The sequence below is a fragment of the Pieris napi genome, chromosome 7 (assembly GCF_905475465.1).
Source record: "Pieris napi chromosome 7, ilPieNapi1.2, whole genome shotgun sequence".
Taxonomy (NCBI): domain Eukaryota; kingdom Metazoa; phylum Arthropoda; class Insecta; order Lepidoptera; family Pieridae; genus Pieris; species Pieris napi.
Window position 1 is genome coordinate 7627303 of NC_062240.1, and position 23294 is coordinate 7650596.

The 23294-nt window shown below is 34.8% G+C and overlaps 2 non-coding genes across 2 annotated transcripts; both read right to left on the bottom strand.

The window, feature by feature from the left end:
- Positions 1 to 2134: 2134 nt before the first annotated feature.
- On the bottom strand, positions 2135 to 2327 carry LOC125051437. Its single transcript, XR_007117280.1, has one exon. It is a non-coding gene; the product is annotated as a U2 spliceosomal RNA (small nuclear RNA).
- Positions 2328 to 7958: 5631 nt separating this feature from the next.
- On the bottom strand, positions 7959 to 8151 carry LOC125051438. Its single transcript, XR_007117281.1, has one exon. It is a non-coding gene; the product is annotated as a U2 spliceosomal RNA (small nuclear RNA).
- Between the last annotated feature and the right edge of the window lie 15143 nt (positions 8152 to 23294).

The following is a 23294-nucleotide window of genomic DNA, read 5'->3' on the forward strand; positions in this document are numbered from 1 at the left end:
TTTGTCTGGTGGCCTGGAGTGCCACGGCGCGATGTCCTTGAGGTGGGGATGTTGAGAGGCGTCCGCTCGATCAAACATCCCCTTGGCGAGCCGTGCGACGAACTCGTCGATTGACTCCATCCTCAAGTCCCGCGCTATGGTGGTGTTCCTAACGTAGCGGGGGGCCCCCACTGCGCGTCGTAGGTTGATGTTTTGTATTTGTTATTGATGCACAGCACTGGCTGGTGGTCCGACTGGAATTCGTCCATCAGTACCTCCTGCGCCAGGTGGAGGCCAGGCCGGTTGTGCACCACCAAATCTATGATGTCCGGCCTGTGGGCGTCGATCCTTGGGTAGTGTGTGGCGTCTTCTGGCCCGCACACAGTGTAGCCACGAGTCTCGGCGTGGTGCAGAAGCCGGGTCCCCCGCGGGCTGTTGGAGTGCGAGTGCCAGCTGATGTGCTTGGCATTCCAGTCGCCCGCGAGGATTGTTGGCCTCTGGCTGAGTGTAGCCTCCAATTCGGCCGGGATGAAGTTATGGCCAGGGGGAGCGTAGATGGCCAATACTTCTGTGGGCTGGCCACCCAATTCCAGCTCTACCCCCAGCGTCAGAATGCCAGTACGGTTTGTGGCCTGGATGGCACGATGAGGAATCCTCCTTCTAATCAGTACCGCCAGGCCACGTATGGGCGCCCCGTTGGTTGCCTGGTGCTCTTCGCGGTAGACGAAGTAGCCCGCAGCACTCAGGCGGTCGGTGGGGCGCAATTTTGTCTCGGAGATAAGCGCCACATCCACGTCTTGAGTGCGCAAGATGTGGCGCAGGTGATGGCCTTTTCCCCGAAGGCCTTCGGCGTTCCAGTGTAGGAGGCGTAAGTTCATCTTCTTTGTTTTCTTACGCCTCGACTGCGCCCCCGGCGTCCTGCATGATGATCGGACGGGGGCGGGTATAGGGCGCCCATTAATTCGTTGACCGCCCTGTCAACCGCTGTTGCGATCGCCGCCTCAATGGAAGGCGTTAGGCCCCCCAGTGGGCCCCCACTGTGGGGGCGTGCGGCTCGCTGTCCGGCGGCTCTGGTGGCTCCATCGGCTGGAGCGGAGTCGGCGGCGGCCCTACTGGGGCCAGCCTCGGCTTGCGCAGAAAACTCCGCGCGCGGGGGGGCGGGGGGTTGCAACCCCCCCCGACCTCTCCTACCTCTGGGGCGCCTGCGCTGACCTCGCAGGGGCTCCGTAGGGTAGGAGATGATGTCTACATCTCGATGGTACGAAACGTGCTGCCCATGGGCGCGCGGCTCAGCCTGCGCTTGCGTGCGCGGCTCGTCTCCATGCTTTGCGGGTGCAGGGGCAGAAGCGCCATGTGCGCCATGCGCGCCATGCGCGTCACGCGCGCCCCGCGCGCCACTTGCGCCAGGTGCGCCAGGCGCGCCAGGCGCGCCATGTGCGCCGCGCGCCTTCGAGGCGCCCATGCCCCGTGTGGTGTGTGCCACTGTGCCTGCGCGCTTATTGCGCGCCTCCTCCTTTAGCACAGGGCACGTGCTATGGTTCGCCGGGTGCGCCCCCTTGCAGTTGACGCACTTCGGCGTTGCCCCCTTTGGCAGGGGGCAATCTGTGGCGTGGTGTCCCTCCCCGCACCTCACACAGGCTAAGGCCCGGTGGCATTGGTGCGAAGAGTGTCTAAATCCCTGGCACCGGTGACATTGGGCGGGGCCCCTTTTGCCCCGCCAAGACTCGATCGTGACCCCCGGTATACACAGCAACTCCTTGATGCCATATATAGCGGGGGTGAGGTCGGGGGTGCGGCGCAGAATAACCAGGAAGATACACCCCGGTCTACCCTTCCTGGCGCGTATGGGCTGAGCATGTATCTCGAAGTTCTTGTTAAGTATAAAACTCGTTAGCTCGATTTTTTTTGCATTTCTTTTGACATTCGAGTTAAAGAGATTCCACAGTATATGTATGTCTAAATTATAAAAATTGTGGAAGTAGTTTTGACTTTTGTATTAAGTTCGTTAAGTTTAACACAGTGCTGTCAGTTTCTCAGTAAGAGTATTAACAAGTATGAATATTGAATTCCCAATTATGTATAACATAACATTTTATTTTTAAATTGACATATGAAGTGACAATTGACATTTGATCTAAGAGTAGGTTTCAAATAAATTATGTGGGCCGATCCCGGCGGCACTGCAATGCCGGGCCGACCCGTGACAGGAGTGGAGCGAGCCCCGAACATCCCGTCAGTTTCCAAAAATCAGTTTAATATACTGGTCCCGCATTGCGGGAACTTTCAGATATTAAGCTGAAAAGAACAGATACTACACTTTGATCTTAGCCAAAAGGCCGAGAAGCGATAACTAATTTTAGTATCCCTGAGCATATATAGCATGGGCCAATACTACCAATACCGCGTTTTAAAAAAAATAAAAATATAATAGCGTCACCTAGTGGTGTAGAATGTAGATCATAACTAAATCTCATTGATCCTTACTGAGGCGCCATCTGTGGTCGTTTTTGAGAATACGCGTTGTATGTACTTCTTTATATTTTTTCTACTTACTTTGACTAATTAACATAATTATATATCGAACCGGATACTCGTCATATAAAAAATATGTCGAGCAAGTACGTTGTTTTAATTTATTTCAGAATTTCAATAGCTGATTTTTAATAGCGAAAGAAATGATATATGTTAAGTCCACAATTTAGCGAAAAACGTGTGCAAACTAGTGCAGCGTGCTTAGCCGCGATATCAGGAGCTTATGTTCTTTTGGCTTAACATTTAATATTTATATTTGGAAATATACTTTCAGAGCAAAGTTTGTTCACTTTAGATAGTAACTGGGTTTTGCCAGCGTCATCTATAATAAAGTTACACAACTAAGCAAAACTATGTATAAATACAATCTTGTTTAGAAATAGGAAAGAATGCAACTGAATTTGAAAGTGTAGAAATGGAGGAACCTTGAACCAATCTCCATTACACTTAAACCAATCTAATACGACTCCGAAAATTTTTCATATTACCTCAATGTAATTTTTCATATTACATACATTTTGTAAAACATAATTAATAGCTAAAATCAGGGAGTCAACGACACACATAATAGGGCACAAATATAGCAGTGTTAATTACATACATTTTTAATTAATTAATTATTTTTACAATTACTCATGTAATGACTGACACACTTAATTTGACACATTTAATGACAACTCTGACACGTTATAAGTGTACATGTGTTACCTACATGATTAAATGATTTTTGATTTGATTTGATTTGAATTAAACTACTAATCTGATCAATTTAATTGATGTTTAAAAATCCAAACATAACTTATTTTGTGATTAACTTTAATAAATTCAAAAATTGTTCTGACAACCCTCAACCGATACTGCGTCATTTTACAAAGATGGTTTTTGCGTTAATCCCGTTAAAAATGGAGCCGCCACATACATATTCATAGAAACTTACTTTGTCCCTGTCCAAGAATACGAAATTGAGACATAATTCATGAATATTCACGGTACACCTCGCAGACATAAGAGACTTATGTATGTATATTTTAAAATAGATTGCTCTCTATACTTCCCTGTAGGTCCTTAACTATTTGTCGTCTTATTTATTACATTTGGATATGATCGTATGTAAAATATACGTTCATACAAACCTGACTTTACAAGTACTTGTCTTAAAAAACAAGCCAAAAGCTTTTCGTTTCATATTAAAAAGCAATAGAAATTCAATAAAAAAGTATTTTTACAATGAAATATTTGAGTATCTCCATACTATTTCTTCTCGCGGTTTGAGGTATGCTTCGATTGATTCAGCTACGGTACTCTATAACTCCAAATAAGTGAAGCGATTGCGTTCTGACTCCAATATTGAGTTCTTAAGCAGCGCGATCTCAAGATTGTGATATCAGTAGATATTGAAAGTATTATATAAAAATTGCATACAGAAGCGTCTATTGGGATACCTATTGCTATTGGAAGTTGCAGAGTAGCGTCGCTGTAGGGACATGGTATGTAATAGGCATAGTGAGATATATTACTGAAATATACATAAACAAAAAGTATTCGCCTCAGAGACTGTAACAAATATAATTAATCCTAGAGTCAGTCTAGGATTATTCTAGATGGGATTATTAAATATCAGTGAAAACTATTTGTTAAAAAGAGGTTAACTACTTAAGATCCAATGCGGCGGTTTGAGTTAAAACATGATGCATAATTTCATAAGCCGCTTCGTGCCTAAACCGAAAATCTCTTTAATGAAATAATTATATGCCGTCCGATTTTACGCCTGAGAAAACATTATGTTAAAGAGATTAGGAAGGAATGTAGATGAGCTAAAATTATTTCGAAATAGCGGTGCATACGAAAATACGAGCAAAATGTTGTAGAGGGGATTTTGCTGTGAAATTTTGTTCAGGCGTTTACTCGTGCCGGGGAATACAGATAAGGATTAGAAATGAAAATAACTATTAATCTGTAACATTCGAATCAATGCTTTATTTGTCTATTTTTTTGGCATTGAATTTTGATAAATTGGTTAGTGTATTGATTCATATTGGGACCACATAAGCCATCTAATATCGTATATCGTCAATAAGTTCGATTTATTCTGTGATTTGTTCAAATCAAATCAAATCTGCTTTTCGGAAATAAATCTCAAATCACATAAAATGTGTTCGTGGATTCTCCAGGAATATATATATTACTTACTCAAATATTATGGAAGCCAATCAATTAAAAAAGCTTTGTCATTTCGGTCAAATCGGCTTCAAGATTTTAGATCTTATTGAACACAAATTGGAACATTGTAAATTTAAATTATATTAAAGCAATTTTAAATTGCGGCTGAACTAGCTAACTATTCAAAATATATTTTATGTAAAGCTCGAATGTACTTTAATATTGTTACAACGCTTATATTTAGGCGGTGGAAAGTGCAAAATTAATATTAATATCAAACCCCAGTGGTTTGCGGGAGATTAAAGAGATACATCAGACTCGACTACATTTAACTATGAATGAAATAGATATGGTTTCTTTTAAGAGTTAATAATTACTTTTACTTAACGTAAGTTACGTTGTAAAAGTAATTCTTTCTCCAGGCCATATTTTAGGTTCATATAATTATGTTTCCATGGTAAAAATTAATACGCCGAAAAATCTCAAGTTAAGTAAAATCGAAAACAGGCTCTCATTTGTAACTAAATGATTTCTTTACAAAATCTAAATTGGTTTTTAATGAGACTGAATAAATTTTCAATAAAAGTTCTATTTTGTTAAAAACACGGAATTTGTTCAAGAAAGCGTCGACGTCTAAGAACCGATAAAATCTAAAGTTATGTTTCAATTCCCATATACAAAAAAATAAATTATAAAGAAGAGAATACACTATATATTACAGAATAGACGTTCCATCCTTACATCTTCCATGAAATAAATATAATAATTTGTCCCCTCCATGTATACTGACGCCTCGTTTCCTGTAATGAAACTAGAACGAGTAGGTTTTTATGAAGGCACGCCAGCGTTGCATCACACTGAATTAAGTGTTTCCCTTTTTGCAGCCATTTTTATCATTTTAACGTATTGTTAATTAATTTTACTGCGAATTTAATTATGTCGAGGGTTTGTGCTTAATCTTGTTCTGGTTTCATCGCGACAACCACGTTCAGTTTTAAATATAGTGCAATGTCTATAACTCAGTCGAGTTTTTTGCAAAAAAAAATCCATTCCACTGACTTTGTAACTCGAATAAAATGAGATTTCCCTATGATCATGTCAACGAAGTTCATGAGATGGTATTGTTTGCTGATGACACTTCACTTCTATTTAAAGTGAATAGGAATAACGTATTATTGGACGATGTAAACAATTCTATCTCTCGTATAGTTAACTGGTTTAATGTAAATAACTTATTGCTTAATGAGAATAAAACAAAATGTATTAGATTTACAACTACTAGCGTAAAGCGAGATATTGGTAACCTGAAAATTAAGGACAGTGAACTAAACTTTGTTGACAAAACTGTTTTTCTAGGCATAACAATAGATAGTAAACTCCAATGGGGCCCACACATAGAGACTCTTTCGAATAGGCTGAGCTCTGCAGCATATGCAGTAAAGAAAATCCGACAGTTTACTGATGAGGACACGGCTAAAATTGTGTATCATAGCTACTTTCATAGCGTTATGTCGTACGGCATTTTATTGTGGGGTGCTGCTGCAGAGGTTCAATCCATATTTGTGCTGCAGAAGCGGGCTGTTCGGGGTATTTGTTGTGTTTCTCCGAGGGAGTCGGTACGGAATAAGTGTAAGGAATTAAATATTATCACACTATCTGGTCAATATATTCTTGAAGCCTTGTTGTATGTCCAAAAAAATATAAACGATTTTAAAACAAATGGTGACTTTCACCAGTATAATACGCGAAATAGAATTAATTTGAGTGTACGACCAACCAGGCTCCAAAAGATAAACCACTCCTTATATGGAAATTGTATTCGTTTTTACAACAAACTCCCAAGCGCAATTAGAGAATTATCACTAAATAAATTCAAAGTCCTCGTTAAACGAAAATTAATCAACAAAGCTTTTTATAAATTTGAGGACTACTTAAATGATCCTAATCCTTGGGATTGAATTGCTCCAGTTCAAACAATTTGTATGACAATACTTGGCGATTAAAAAGAGTGGCGGAAAGTTTCTTGCCAGTTCTTCTTACCCGCTCTACGCCCTTGACTTGCGAACTGGTAGTAAATGTAAATTTACGATTAATTTAACTTGACTATTCAAAAGTGTACTTGGTTACCTACTTGAATAAAGATATTTTGAGTTTGAGTTTGAGTTTGAGTTTGATATTTTGATAATATAACGTATTTATTCTCTATAACTCGAATTTCACAAAGGAGCCTCCGTAAGTGGTAGTTAGTAAATTACAATGACGTCTTATTTGTAATTAAATCCAAAATGAATGATCGGGTTCGGGGCTTCTAATCTATTGTTTTTGTCTTGTACAATGTACACGACAATGAATGAATACATTCATAAATATTTCAAAGTAACACAGCTGTGAACGTTAAGTTTATAAAAAATCTGAAAATAGTTTAAATCAAAAGAAGATAACGGTTTTTTAGTGTACAGTTCAATGTGTATGTAACGCGTTTGAATATGTAAACAATATATACTACAAAACTTAAGTTGAATTGGACTCTGCAAATTGAAAAATATATTTAGAATTCGCGCCTCTGTAAGTCGAAATTTCAGCAGTTAAATCATATTATGTATCTCGAATGTCTTGTTAAGAATAAAACTCGATTTTTTTTGCATTTCTCTTGACAACCGAGTTATAGAGATTCCACAGTATATGTATTTCTAAATTATAAAAATTGTGGAAGTCCGAAGTACTAAGTAGTTTTGACTTTTGTATCAAGTTCGTTAAGTTAAGACTTAAGTCACGACTCACGAGTGTTATATTTATATAAATTATAAACCTTAAGACTTATTAGTTAACTAATAAGTAATAACTGTTAAACACACTACACAGTACTGAGTACACACTGTAGTGCTGTCAGTAATTGTTGAAATGTTTAACAAAATATCATATATCTACTAGCGCCATCTGCTAGACTATGTGTTAATATTGTTTTTACAATAAAGTGTCAGTTGACAGTTGTTACCCGACCTCTGTGCGTATCATTTACAGTAATGGCCGATTTACATTATCTTAGTGTTTAGGAGAGTGCTTTAGGATAGTACTTTAGTTGAAACATGTAAACGCTACTTGCTTTAGCAAACGCTACGCTAAAGAACTTGCCTTTCAAGTTGTACTAAAATACTCTCCTAAACACTAAGATATTAGATAATGTAAATCGGCCTTAAGAGAGTTAACAAGTATGAATTCCCAATGACGTATAACATTTTGACATAAGACATATCACATAATATTATTTAAGAGTAGGTTTCAATTTATTTATGTGGGCCGATCCCGGCGGCACTGCAATGCCGGGCCGACCCGTGACAGGAGTGGAGCGAGCCCCGAACATCCCGTCAGTTTCCAAAAATCAGTTTAATATACTGGTCCCGCTATGCGGGAACTTTCAGATATTAAGCTGAAAAGAACAGATACTACACTTTGATCTTAGCCAAAAGGCCGAGAAGCGATAACTAATTTTTGTATCCCTGAGCATATATAGCATGGGCCAATACTACCAATACCGCGTTTTAAAAAAAATAAAAATATAATAGCGTCACCTAGTGGTGTAGATCATAACTAAATCTCATTGATCCTTACTGAGGCGCCATCTGTGGTCGTTTTTGAGAATACGCGTTGTATGTACTTCTTTATATTTTTGTATTATTATATTTTATAGTGTTAATTAGTACAAAATGTGTGCATAATCTATGATGAGCAAAGAATACATGAAGAGGTTTTATATGAAATATCTACTTACAAACTCGGAACTTTGTGTTTGACTACAGCGCCACCTATCTATACATGGACAAAGAGTGCCTTCACTATGAAACTATTAGAAGTTATAATGATAAGATTTCAGAGAAATCTTGGTACAAGAGCATCTCTTTTGCTTGCACCAGCCGATACTTAAAGCTGTGAATACACCTCGTTATGCCTTCAAGGGCGCCACACACTATTCAACAACACGACGCCAACTAAATTGCGCTGCCGAGCGTATATTATAAGACAAGCTTTTGAGGCTAGTACATGTGAAATCTTTATTTCAATCTTGCACATAATTACAATAATTCCATAGTGTGTCGATTAAGAATTAAAACCTGTATCAGAACAACATTTATTTAAACTAAAATTTGTAGTATATAATACAATTAATATTCAATGTTGTTCTTTCTATGATTTTTATTATTGATAAAAATAAGTCAGACCAGTGAGGCTTTGAAGGTGAAATATAAATTAAAATATAATCTATATAATATAATGCAAATGATGCATTCTTAAAAATAAGATCACCATGTTAAAAATACTTATTATTGTTTCAACAAAGCTTCTGTGACAGCTTGCATGATCCACATGATCGGATGAATTAAAGAATTGATGCATTTTTTTTATTTTTATTTTTCATTTTATTACCAATGTTTTAAAGATGAAACATGATTATTAATTATGGGAATGGAAAGGGTATAGCGTATAAGAAGGAATAAACATAGAAAAAAAGATTTTGCCACAATATTAATGCAATAATAAAAGATGTTATATTTAGTTAGGTATGTGTTCACCTTATATAAAACAAAGAATTATCTTTATTATTATTGATTATTATTTATTATGAAATTAAAGAAGCATTTATAACAAGTTTAAGTTTAATAAAAGTCCACTTATAAACGCAAAAAGGTTAATTACCTACATCACTCCTGCGTCTATGGTTATTCACACTCACAGGGGCAGCTAATTAGAAAAGTTTCATTTCGCAACAAAAACAGCCCGGTAACGGAAACTGGGTTAAATTATTTATTATTTACTTTTATATAAATGGAATACCTAACTTTGACACGAATCCCCGCATTACTTCCATTTCTTAATGAAATTTACAAGTGTGATAAAAGTTAATAAAAACATAATAAAGGGTGTATTAGCGCCGATTTTAAATCTTAAATTTTTATAAAAAAACAAGTTGTATTTGTAAGATTATAAATGCAGTAATTTACATCCGCACTATTAGTGCGGATTTTATGTATGGAATATTGCAGCTACGGTAAATAAAGTTATGAATCATGTCGCTCTCTTGCTTGCCACTGTAACCGTTGCCTCTCGGTCATTTTCGAAGAAAAATGGCCGAAACGAAAAAAAAAACGATTAAAATATTTTTTTTTAAAATGAAATCACTAAATATAACACATTACAATCGCCTACAATTCGTATTGCATAATATTCCTATTTGAGCTCCTTTTTCCCTTATACGAATAGTTAGAGGCTAAAATTCTTGTTTTATAACTTCAAGTACTTTCACATTACAAAGTATAGCAATCGATGTTATCTTAATATTTGAAAACTATTGTAACCAAGTGTTCATCAAGGGATAATTTAGTGAAGGCCACTCCAAGCTACGAGACCCACTCCATACTGATAACTATTTGAAGTATCGATTATCTGCTGAGACTAAGTCCTATGTTCACCGATGATTTAACCCTCAGTTATCAGTAAAGAGTATCTCTTTCTATATAATATATGTCTCTTTTGATTTAAGGTGCTACTACAGTTTGTTTTAATCGGTTTAAGTATGAACACACTACAGTTTTCTTTCTTTTAAAAGAAAACAAAAAGGTACCATGGGTCTAAACAAAAGCATTTACGGCAATCATGAGTGAAGAATGCCAGTCGAAATTGTTTGGCATTAGTGTATCATCGGTCAAAAACCCAAGTGTGTAGATACTAGATAAATTGGTAAATAAATTCGGCTCTAATAAAGTTTTGTAACAGTAATTCATTGTTTAAGTGAAAACGGGACGTTAAATCTTGTGGTGGAAATTCAGTGTACAATGTGGAATATATTGGGCTTGTTAATCGTTTTGATATCAATATCAATGTATAGATTGTAATATTAATATGTTACCTATAATAATATTTTAGCATTTACCAGTAATCAGTTTTACCCAGATTATTTTTTTTTTGGTTTTTGAAGTTATACTTCTTTTGGCGCGTTAGGGAAAGATGATGAGAGTAAATTTTTACGATGCGCGCGCACACCGTCACAAAATACGTCACCCTTAAGTTAGCTATTGTCAACATTTTAGTTTATTCTATTGTTAGTGTCGTCTTTTCTACAAATGTAGAATATTTTTTTTATCTTGTTACGCCAAAGTATAACTTCTAACGCGTCTACATAAGTACACACATGTTTTGAGGTTTTTGTGTTAAATAAAACACCGAATACTGACCAACACACTATCGGGATATCAGGTATTGTACGAAAGAAAATAAAATCTTGAGAGTCTACTAAAGATAGACAATTGAAACTTAAGCTACGTCTTAAATCGGCAAAGGACGGAATTAACTAACCAAATGAAAACTCAACAATTGGTCGAACCAAGGACGACGTCGGCGATAGGTGCCGGTATCCTTGAACTTGATTAATTTTCAATCTACATAAGTAATTTAACGGCAAGGACACGAAGCAAACTTAAATTAATCAACGTTAGATTTCCCATACATCAACAGGTCTAGGAGAAAAAATGCTACAACAAAATTAATGATGTATCACGTCGAGTGAACAACGTGACAAAGCTTGCTTCAGTCAGAGGGTGCCATCAATCTACATCGGTGAAAATTGTATTTTTATAAGGAATGCTTAAGTTTATTTTAACCTTTCTGAATAAAGTGATCTATGGTGTGATCTAGGAGTTTTCGTGAATACTGAGTGTTACCGCGCATCTCCAACATTAAACGGCAATACTTCTAGGGATTTACGAACGCATACAATATAGAATAAGATTCAAAGTGAGAATTGCAATAGGTTTTTACATTCAGCCCTGCGATTCTGTAACTCACTTTTCGAACTCACACAGCGGTGTTCGCGTCTGTGGTCGCTCTCAAATCAGTCGTGAAGCAGTCATTTTATGATTTGGCATTCTAATAATCAATCAACTACAAGCTCCCACCTTTTCAGAATGCCAAATCATAAAATGACTGCTTCACGACTGATTTGAGAGCGACCGTCGATGCCAAATCCGCTGTGTGAGTTCGAAAAGTGAGTTACCGAATCGCAGGGCTGGAGTAGTAATCGCACTTAGCCTCGACTCTAAAATTTACCTATAGAAAACAGCGTAGGTGCCCCCTACGGTTTAAATATAAAATGTTGTTCCTATTTACTATGTATTTATTATATGAAGTCTTTTTCTATCAATAAATAATGTTATAACACAGATTACTTTGCTCAATTAATAGAAAAATGTATTTATTTAAATTTTAATATTGTATTGAGATCTTGGTGATTTTGTCTTTAGCTAATGAATATAATTTAATTTAAAAAAAATCGGGGCAGCACACTTAACATAAAATAAATCTCTGGTCCATTTCACTCTTGTTCATTCAAACAAACGAAAGTCGAACGTATTATATTTTTACAATCAAATAATGAAAACGCGCTTGCCAACTCCAGCTCGACTATAATGCTTTTAGGCAAACAGAAAATTAATTCATAAAATATTATTCCTTTTTTAATCCTTTGAAAGCATTTGGATCCGTATGTCAAATAGACTGGGGAATACGTCAAAATTCCTTTACCAACAACACTGAAACGAAGTGATATAGTGACGTTGATGTTCGTTTATATGGGATATTTTGTTATATCGGTTATAAAAATATAACTGGGGTTTCATGAATACTTTAGATTTAAATAAAACGTTTTTAGCGGGTTAATGCAAAGTTATTGCATTATTTACCTCACCGTTACGAGTACTTTCAGCCATCATGGCCAGCGATAAGGTTTTCTAAACGATTTCCCTTTTTCAATTATCTGTTTGAATATTTAAAAAAATACATGGTTACTAGCTCGAAGTCGCTTACGTGTCTTGGAAAGCGGTATACAACATTTTATAATGATATCATAATTATACTTATACAATGGATTAGGAATTTACAAAAACAGAGCAATATGTTATTCTAATCGTTATAGATAAATGAATTCCCAACCCAGAGGTCAAGCGTTCGAAACACTAATTGTGACATCTGTCACGTGTCAGACATAGATGGCTGTCGGACCTGCTCGCCTATAAAAACCATCAATGTGTCCAACGCCCATTAAAGCTTACGGAACCTAATCCTCATGACATTGATAACAGAATAATAAAAATCACTTAAATATTTTCTTAGAATTTATTGGTAAATGATGGCAACACTATCTATATATGATCGGAAACGGCGCGTCTCGGTGGCCCTGGCATCGTATTGCTTCAATTTCACGTCTGTTTTCACAGAGGGTCACCGAGAACTGTGTTTATAGAGGCCCCGAAAGTTTAAAAATATTTAAAAATTTAAGTTAAGTTTAAGTTCTGTATTGTATTTAATTATTTATGTTGTTATTTTGTCTGTTTGCTTAAAAAAAAGCAGTAACCGCCCATTATGTAAATGGGCTTTGTCTTGTGTTATTTTTTATTTGTAAGGTTATTATTTGCAAAATTATCGATATTTTAATGAAAATTCTGTCTAGTGACGATTCTTCATCTCTCTAAAGTCTTACGCCTTAGATTTTATCAAATGTCAACCTCAAAAACATCATCAAATTTTGGGTCAAGACATGCCTTTTATTTTAAATTCGCTTAACCGCTACGCTTCCTAGGGCTACAATAAAATATAATTAAATATCAACGCGAAGCCGGCCCTGTCGCTGTGCAGGCAAATTGTGCATTCACCCCGTGTATGGAGCTTGCATTTCTTGATTTGAGTGTAGATTTGAACAAGAATATATATAGAGTATTGATAGGCATAGTACTAAGTGCATTTTGATGACGCGCTGCAAAAAACAATTGAAATATGGAGATGCACGTCGTGGTTGGAATATTTGAGAGCTTTCAAGTTTGAAATCACCATTTGAATACGTTTTGAATGCATTGTTATATTTTGAAATACGTCTGGATTTTGTGAATAACTCTTTTATATTACTTCCCACATATCTTGCCGTTTTCCACATGAGAGAACAAGCTACAATTGAGTTTAAAATCCTCTAGATAGAAGATAGTATTAAAATATGCTCAAAGCATGTAAAATTCATTGTAGGCTAAGCTAAAAAATATTCCAATACAATTGAGACTAGCTTACCAGACTACTTTCGTTGAAAGTGTCAAAGGACCATTTTGTCATATATAATAATATTGTTATAAAATCATATGATTATATGTAAAGATTTGTTTATTAGCGTAAAAAGAAGATAATATTTAGTACCTACGTAAGTTATTTATAAGCTGTAAATCTTTCTCAGTACATAAAATAAAAATAATCACGCGACACTCATCGCTGGGGTGCCAAAATATATTTGGTACATATCTATTAAACTGACTATACAGTACCTGTTTGAATTCTACAATATACTACGACACTAAATATTGTGTTACATTTACGAACTGCACTCCTAACTCCATAGAAGAACTAATATCAACAACAGCCGTTTACTAAGCTAATCTCTGATTAATTTAATCCTGCGTTGGATTAAATTAATCACAGTGTAATTATGCAATAATGGTAACCTGTTAATATTTGAGAAATACCAGTTATTCATATAAAGTCGCCATAAAAACGTAGTTTTAAAAACGTCGTTCGATTACGTCAACAGTAATTATATTATATATATATTAAATTATATATAATATTATAATTAATATATTATATTTACACTTTTTACATACTACCCACACATTCTCTATGCTTGAAAACGAAATACATTTTCGGGGGTTCCTTTTTGGCTTTAAAAATCTCTTCGTCTGCAATACATTACATTAGGTATATACAATATAAAAAAATATACATTTTGGGCATATCACAGCAGCCTTATTGTATTATACTGTTAAGGAGATTCATAGTTTGAACTAGTTCAACAGAGTGATTGAACCGTTTCAAACTACGTTCACCAATATCGGGTAAACATATCAGATTATATGTGTGATCGAATTAAAGACCATTGTTGTCGGGTCGTGTTTTTGTTAGTATGCCAATGTACCTTTAAACCGGTAAAATGTACCTATATTAAGTTTAAATTTAATTTACATCAAGAGATAACACACATTAATTTTATACAAATATACTACATATACTTAGGTATATAGAAATCTCGACTTACACGGATTTTTTAATGTATAACTGTTTGAGAATAGGTCGTTTAAGTTTATTTTATACCGCTTAGTGAAGTGACCACCGGCCACGCAGCTGGTAATTTATCATATAAAAAAAATACTACAATAAATATTTATTTGAAAGGTAACGCATGGATAGAAAATGACATGAGTTATTATTTTATCAGTTATAAATATGGGATAATAATAACATTAAAAAAACAAAATTAAATTGTTTCTGTACATTATACAATTATACAATTGTTAATATAGCATTCTGTTTGTGGGTAACTAGATTCGCTTCGTGGTAAAATTATGTTTTAAAGGATAAAATGTTTTATCCAAAAAAATAAAGTAAGAATACCTCATTAACAATTCGTTATCATCATCATCTACTAGTGCTTCTTTTTAACATTGTTTTAAATAAATTAAAGCATATAATTGCGTTCATAAATCTCAAAGTTTCTGTTACCAATTTCACATACGAGGCGAAAAATCGATATAATATATTCTCTAGCAGAATAAACGATAAATTGTTAAATAGCTATTCTCTCAACATCCCCCGGCACTGAATTTCCCAAAGTTAAATTGACGATGTTACTAATTCAAAAGTCGGGAAAATGTGATTTTTCATACATTCAACTTATATGGTTGCCTTTGAATGATACCAGTTTGATACTTAATGATAAATGTAAGGGAATACGTATTCTGCTTTTGTTCTAAGATTTAGTTAATAACATAGCAATAAAATATTTTTCGTTAGAGATTTATTTAATACAATAGAAGACTCAACTGATGAATACTTCAAGTACCTCCATATATTGCATTAGTTGATATTAACATCAAATATATCGCGTTTAATTTAAATTATTATTCGTTTAGTCAAGCTTTAGTTTTACAAAAAATTTCAAAAATATATGATTTTACAATGTTGTATAATTTTACTATAACCTTAGTTAATGGTGCGCATGTGTATATTTTTGCTGCTTTGAGTATTAACTATTCTAGCAAACAGCAAAAGCAAAGGTTGCTCAGCTTAGCTTAGCTACACCGTGTTGTAACTTAATTTTTGTACTCCTGAAGACTTATTCGAAGACCAAACGTTTGCTATTAAATAGCAGTGTTGGCTTAGTGGCATCAGACTCTCATCCCTGAGGTCGTAGGTTCGATTCCCGGCTGTGCACCAATGTTCTTTAGTTTTATGTGCGCATTTAACATTCGCCTGAAAGGGATATACGAAAATATGTCATAATATTGATAAGTACACAAGTATAGCAACAATTTTCATACATTTCACTAATTTTGTAATATTAATTATTATTGTTACACCTCATTGGAACCCATTCGGCTATCTGCGTAGGGGTTGGTTATTCTATCTGCAAGGATTGTGTTATAAAAATATAGATTTTTGTCAGTGAAATATTTTAATGGTTATGCTTAGGTACTTTGTGACATTTTTTGAAGAATAACATTTTAATATCGTTGATAGTTAAAAGGCCATATTTTATACTTAAAAATAAATGTAATCAATCGTGTTTTCATTTCAAAAATTACTATTTTTGAATTGGGAAATTCGTTTATTGAAATAAATCAATTTTTCTCACTTAAAACGTACGTATACGTTGCGTGTCCTCAACATTTAAAAGTAACAATATTATCAACACAATTTATTTTCTGGGAATGGATTACTTTCATTACGATCAACCAGGAACTTTCTGGAACAATGTTATATAGGAAATTACAGGTTTTGGTGTAAGAGCCATCCAAGATTATGCATATGCAAAAACTGCTTTGTAAAATACATAAGTACAGGATTTCATGCGAATAGCCAAAAGTTTTGCTTTATCAAATTTTAATCCGACCAGCTGCGGTAACAATGCTGTTTAGTTGCTGTAAAACTTTCAGTATTAGATTTAATGTGGTGAATTCTGAATTTCGTAATTTATTTCATTCGAGGAGAAACTCACAAATTGTATAACGTACGAATATATTAATTATAAATGGATGTGTTCTTACCACAGATATATAAGGTTCATATGTATTGTTTGATAGACAATATATTATTTTGTGGTTTGGCTGTGGTATTTACATACAATATGGTTGACAGGAATAAACATCATTATTATCTTCTGACGGAATTAAGGAAGTCGGCGGATATTAGGAGGAACGGCTTAAGATAAAGCTGGTCTCGAATTGAATTAACCAAGACGATGAAATCCGGGATAAGAAAAAAATCTAAAATGCAGTTTGTTTTAAGTATATTAATGTGTGTGTTGTTTCAAGGAATAAATAAAGACAATGTATTGACTTTCATTATATTTTAATTTACGAGAAAGGCGAAAATTATAATTCTGTTGACACGATATCGTCATTTGATACCGTCGACAGCCCCCTCTGGTTTTGATCGTGTTAAGCCCTCGCCTCGCTCGCATAACAAATGTTCCAAATTTGAATTTCAAACTGAATGTCAATCCACAGATAAAATATGGCGGACCACAAACATTTTGACTTTCAAACGATGTCAGGATTGTGCCGCAAAAATTAGACGCGCTAAATTCAATTTTGATTTTAATTCAGTCCATTTTATTCTTATTCGTGTTTTGTTTTTGTTACGCAAATTTATGTTTAAATTTTTATCTTAATATTTATTTATAGTTATGACTTCGCTATTGCTAAATGTCAGACAAGAATTCAAGAGAATCTTGTTTCTTTAAAGTACTCATAGCTTAAAACCGTACTTTTTAATTTAATTGAAAATATGGTATGTATTTGATAAATTTTGCACCATTCAACTCAAAGGGCTTTTAATAAACAACCACTTGTCAATTAATACAATTTAATCAGGCGAGTATTCCAGCCCAATTGGTTTATACTTGGAAATTGTTTTTATTCAATAAACGAAAATAATTATCTGTCGTTAATTGACCGTTTACAAAGGGTTAACAATTTCAGCATGTCAAGAGGGGTGGTGATTTGTTTGGTCTGTGTCAATGGATGTACCGGTTTTGATATAGTTTTTGAGATGACGATGTATATACTCATTGCTATTTTGTTATAGATCACTGTTGGGTTGAAGTTAAACAAAATTATAAACTTTAAGGGTGTAACCCCTTCATCAATATTTCTGTCCCAAATGGAAATACTTATGTTTCAGCGATATATAAAATTATAGTTTCTATATATTTACGTTGATATAATTTTTATATAAGAAAGAAAGAATGAAAATAAAAAACTTAAACAAACACATACAGGATATTTATTTAAAGTAAAGTGCTCTAGCCCCCCCGCCAGGATTCCCTGTGTTGTGAGCAGCCAGTCTCATTCTTTTGACATGTAAACTTTTTCTTTATGATTTCTACATAAAACAAATTTATACTAACACTATTTTTGCACAGTAAGAATATTTTCTGTATCAGCATAAGACAGGTTGACAAGATATTGTTTGAGATTTTTAGTAAGTGTCTAGGTAGGGCCTCGGAAGGAGAAAAAGCGTTGGGCAAAGAAAGTGCGTTTCTTGGGTTCATTTAACAGATATCTACAACAACCGCCACCGAACTTACTCATGTTACATTTAAATCTTTTTATATTTCTTCGATCTTTGATTTTAATAATATTTCTTTCATTTATTTTTCGTAATGTTATAAGAATGTTTCCTTTATTATTACGCATGCCGTGTCAGCATTGAAGGTGTAAATTATTATTTTTGCGTTTTTGTAAGCCTGAAATTTACCTATGTTTTGAGTTCCTAATACTAAATAAATAAATGTTTTTCTTACACGAGTATATTCCGTAAAGATAAAATAATCATTGGGTTAAGCCCGGAAATTAAAAACGCGTCTACATATTTGATTATTAATAGATTTATTTGACCTTTAAGTAATATTAGTGTAAAGGACATTCTACTGAAGAATCGAGCACTAAATAAAATATGCAATTTTAAAAATGTTCGTGATTCCTTTAGAAAGTTTTTAAATGAAGAATAGAAAACATTTTATCACGAATTCTTTTCGCAAAGAATCAGCTTCGGCAGACAGTTCAGTAATTAATTAATTTCAAACTTTTTGCTTTTAGAAAGGAAAAACTTGGAACTCGCGCCATGCATCTGACTTTTAGTAAATGAACAATAAAGCATGTTAATTGCGAAGTTTTCGAATTTGGATAAAAGTAATTTCTATATTAGCTAAGTATATTTCTAATTAAGCTTTCCAGATTCCGCAATCAAAAGTTAATTACTTGAACTTTTATTAACAAGCTTTTATCAGATTTTATCATCTATTTCATTGATAATAATTTTACCGATGATCTTCACATCTGCCGTGCGATTCTGTAACTCACTTTTCAAACTCACACAGCGGTTTTCGCAGCGCCGGTCGCGCTCAAATCAGTTAATAAGTCGTGAAGCCGTCATTTTACGATTTGGCATTCTGATAAACAATAAACTACAAGCTCCCTCCTTACCGCTGTGTGAGTTCGAAAAGTGAGTTACAGAATCGCAAGGCTGTTCTGAATCTCAGTTCACATTGCTTTCTTAACAGGTTATAACGATAAAGTGTTTATGCACGAAAGATAAAATCTATTGATGAAAACACTAAGCTAAAAATCATTAATCGGCTAATGCAGCTAGTTTAACAATAGCTAAGATGAATTAAAATAATAAATAAATACGTGTTCATAGGATAGGTAGAACCAGTATTAACTTGTTTCACAAAGTGTATCCAAAATCTATCAAACTACAATTTTACTGAAGCGGGAGGTTTATAAGTGTAAGTTCTTTTTCTATTCCGTTATGTCAACCATCCTACGTCGATCCCCTTTTCTAATAACAAAGTCATCGTTACTCTAACTCCATTTCCACTCCGGATATAACTTTTCCCCTACAATGACACAATGTGATTGATAGGCACTTGATTAGGATCATTTGGATACCTAATGACCGACCTTTTGATCAAAAATCTCATTTCCGAGTTGTTAGTGATGGTATAAATGAGCTGTCATAGGCTTTAAGTTAAGGATAATCGTACTTTTTTATTTTTATAGAACGGGGGGCAAACGGGCAGGAGGCTCACCTGATGTAAAGTGATACGGACACTCTCAATGCCAGAGGGCTCGCGAGTGCGTTGCCGGCCTTTTAAGAATTGGTACTCTCTTTTTTTGAAGGACCCTAAGTCGAATTGGTTCGGAAATACTTCAGTGGGCAGCTGGTTCCACATAGTGGTGGTACGCGGCAAAAACTGCCTTGCTATAATTGGTTTTTGTTATGTATACTACGCCTATAGGTGAATGGTTCAGGGTGTCAGATTACACCCATTTCCTCGATCATTTTGTTTTTATAGGCAGGTGATCAGCCTTCTGTTTCTGACACATGTCATTTATTTTTGGATTTGAGACATGCCGGTTTCCTCACGATGTTTGGGCCTTTATCGTAGGGGTGTGCTTCTTCCGCACATAGAAAGAAAATTCATTTCATGCACAGACGAGATCCATATCAGGGATGAGGTCCACACTCTTAAACCAAAAGGCTAATACTGCTCTATGTGTTTTGGCCATGGTTTGATTACCGGCGGATACATATGTGACTGCCAAACGCATTAAAATTCAAAAGTAATTTATTCATATAGGTAACACAATGTACACTTATGAGCGCCAAAAAAAATGTATATGTATGAAATGATTTTAATTTTACATTAACTGTTAGTTCTCAAATCATTGTTGTCGTACATTACACAAAAATTAAATCCGTTTAATTATAATAATTTTACAATTTACTCCGAATTTGTATTTATAAAACTGTTTTAAGGTTTGTCGTCATCATATGATAAGTAATAAATAGACGTGAAAGTCTCAAGCGTGAATGCCTACCAGACAGAAGAGGCCCGTTGGAGGCCCCGACACGTTTTAACGTATCCGGATGATCCAATCTCCGTAGCTAATCATAAATTAAAAACCCGCGCGGTAAAGCCAAATCAGATTAGGGTAAAAACCGTCTTCACCGGAGAAGGCGAGGTCCTATACTTATTGAGCTTCCGTCCTGCCCTTAAGGGTATTGACCACCCCGCTACGGTCCAAGCCGAGGTCCCCGAGTCTCGCACAAGACGCCCCTAGTCGCGGGAAAAAGCTCATTTCCGGGCGCCCAAATTGCCCGAATTGAGCTGCCAGGCCAACAGCTTTCGTTCGTTTGAGATTCCATTTCAAAAACTAAAATGTGCGGTTTTGCGTGTAAAATCACAATATTATTAATTCATATAATATATGTTCATTAAAAAAATGCTATCAAATTTCAATTTGCTGCCAGTTCTCGAATCAGGACTATATAACTGATACAAGACTCTCCGCGACTCTAGAATCGCCAACATTTTCTTTTACATATTTGTTTGAATTAAGATTGTAAAATAAATAAACTGAGTATATAAGGCAGTATTCGCTCTACATAAATTAGGCAGAAGTGTTTACTATGCGGCCGCATGCGGGCGTGGTGACGTCAAATCGTGCACAACATTACTGAATCACAATGAGCTATTCGCAATACACTTAGGTCTGTGAAAATATTATTTACGTTTAAATAGAGTTTTATAGCAGTATGCACTTTGGTGGTTATTTGAACATAATTTAGTATGTTATTTAAAAAAGTCTATGTGAGCATTCTATAATAACTAGCTGACCCGGTAAACGTTTGTTTTGCCATGTATATTATTTCTAGGAAACATTCTTTTAGCTGAATATAGATATCTAATAAATAAAACATTGACTAAAAAGTTAATTAAATTTAACATTATTAATATAATAAAACATTGGGGTTGTTCGTAGAGGGGTGAAAATAGGGGTTGTATGTATTTTTGTAAAAAAAGGGGGTTTGGGAACAACCCTTATCACTTAGGGGTTTGAAATATAGATAGTAGCCGATTCTCATACTTACTGAATATGCATAAAAATTTCATAAGAATCAAAGAATAATAATGGTAAATATAATTAGTAATAAGTCTATGTTGAAATAAATTTGTAAAGTATTTTCCGTAGTTGCTACTAGGCGGCACCGCTAAGTATGGAAATAGTTGTGACTGATGTTCTTGCTGTGTAACCATTATAAGCAATGAAAATTTATTTTAATTACAGACTATCTATTATTTTATTGATAAACCGGTCATAACCCATCGGTAAACACATAACCCTTCAGTCTCCGTCGAGTGCGGTTGCTGTTTTGCTACATTTTAATACCTAACGGTTTTTTTATTGAAGATACTAAAAAAATATATATGCAGGGTGTGATATCCTGCTAATATGATGAAACGGTTCACTACAAATGCACCATCTAAGCGTCTAAGCGTTTAAGTAAATGAGGTCAAATCAACTCTATCGAACTATAGAGCCTTTTTAGACAAGAGACATACAATCACATTTTCTGTTAATAAGTTTAACCCGTCACAGGGGTATATTTTAGGGCTATTAAACGCAATATGTAAAGTAGCCTATTATGTACTATCAAAATTATAGTTCAAGAGGGTTAGGAAATTTATAGTGACGTAATGTATTTAAGGTACATTTAATTTAGCTAGAGAATTTCTTATTTTTCTTAAACTATACGATAATTTTTATGAATACTTACGTTTGGGCCTTAATATTCATAAATAATAAATAATTAATTGATAATTGAAATAAATTATAGCTCTCTTATGAACATCTCTCGAAAATATCGATTATTTTACATTAAAACATCCCATATAGGTAAAAACTATTAAACGTTTTAAACTCCATCTTGTTTACAAAACGAATCCCTACGGATGTTCCAATTACAAATTTAAAATTCGAATCCTATTTCAACTGTTGGTTTGCGGCGGAAACTAACCAATCGCAATTAGCTAATGAATGGTTTCGAGTTTTTCCGACCAATCAGTATTCTATGCTCTGTTCCCTTTTTTCGGATTTAGTTTCAACCTTTTAGCCTAGTATTTGACATTTGCTTCTTGGATTAAGGTATTAAATTATAAATATTAGACATACATATAACATATTCATTATACGTACGCCTTGATTAGTAAATAATATTTTGTTATGTTATAATGTTATAAATTATTTCAATTGTGAGTTGAGTGCTACGGATACAATAAACCAATATAATTCAAAATATATTTAAAAGAAAAAGATAAAACAGACATACAAAAAAAGCCTCCATTTATATAATCTATATAGATATTTATAAAATCCTTATAAATTAATAAAAATATTCACGCGCTTTTCCCTTCCGCATGAAAACATAATACGATTATTAAGAGTCATAAAATAAGTCATGTAATAAAATAGAGAGTCGGAAAACATAAATTTGAATCGCGGTAAAATTACTAGGTATCGTAACTCGTGTTTTCAGGTTTTCGAAATTGCTATTTGTTGGAACAGGTACGGATTCACAGCCTTGGTTATTATCAGTTATTGCAGAAGGCGTGTCAAGAAGCTACACTATGTACATTCAAAGTGTTTCATTCAAGATGTCTTGTGTCAGGATTATGAAGCATAAAATAG